The 445-nt window shown below is 31.7% G+C and overlaps 1 protein-coding gene across 1 annotated transcript in view; it reads left to right on the forward strand.

Annotated features, from left to right (window-relative positions):
- Positions 1-445, forward strand: part of LOC119592472 (5-hydroxytryptamine receptor 2C-like) — a gene marked incomplete at its 5' end in the record, with an annotated part of 40,641 nt that overhangs the window by 10,595 nt on the left and 29,601 nt on the right.

The raw sequence follows: 445 nt of genomic DNA on the forward strand, positions 1-445 counted from the left end.
TTTTGACCATGCTAATACTTTTGGTATTTTGGGTATTTTTGCTAATGCATATCCAAAGTTCCTTTCTATAAATTTACGGTAGCGAAGAGCCTCTGATGTCACATATAAACTGCCAAATATCCTCATAAGACACTACGCGACACTTATCAGCAAGAAACTAACGGATAGATAGTTAAATAGTTATTTAATAGCTATTTAATTTGTTCATTTTTAACTTGTTACCTATGTATTTTTCTCTTGTGAGTACACTAGCTAATTCTGTTATTTTCTGAGGACCTTCATCCTCATTAGAATTAAATTCTAATAATCAGCCAACAATGGGATTTTTATAGACAGTACTAGCACTTGATTCATTTATAATTTTGGCCCCAAGCAAAAAGCTCTCTAGTTTGTTAATACATTTAGCTTACTGAAAACTGTTTTGCATTTAGGATAACCTTTGTTG

This window comes from Penaeus monodon, chromosome 30 (assembly GCF_015228065.2).
Source record: "Penaeus monodon isolate SGIC_2016 chromosome 30, NSTDA_Pmon_1, whole genome shotgun sequence".
Lineage (NCBI taxonomy): Eukaryota > Metazoa > Arthropoda > Malacostraca > Decapoda > Penaeidae > Penaeus > Penaeus monodon.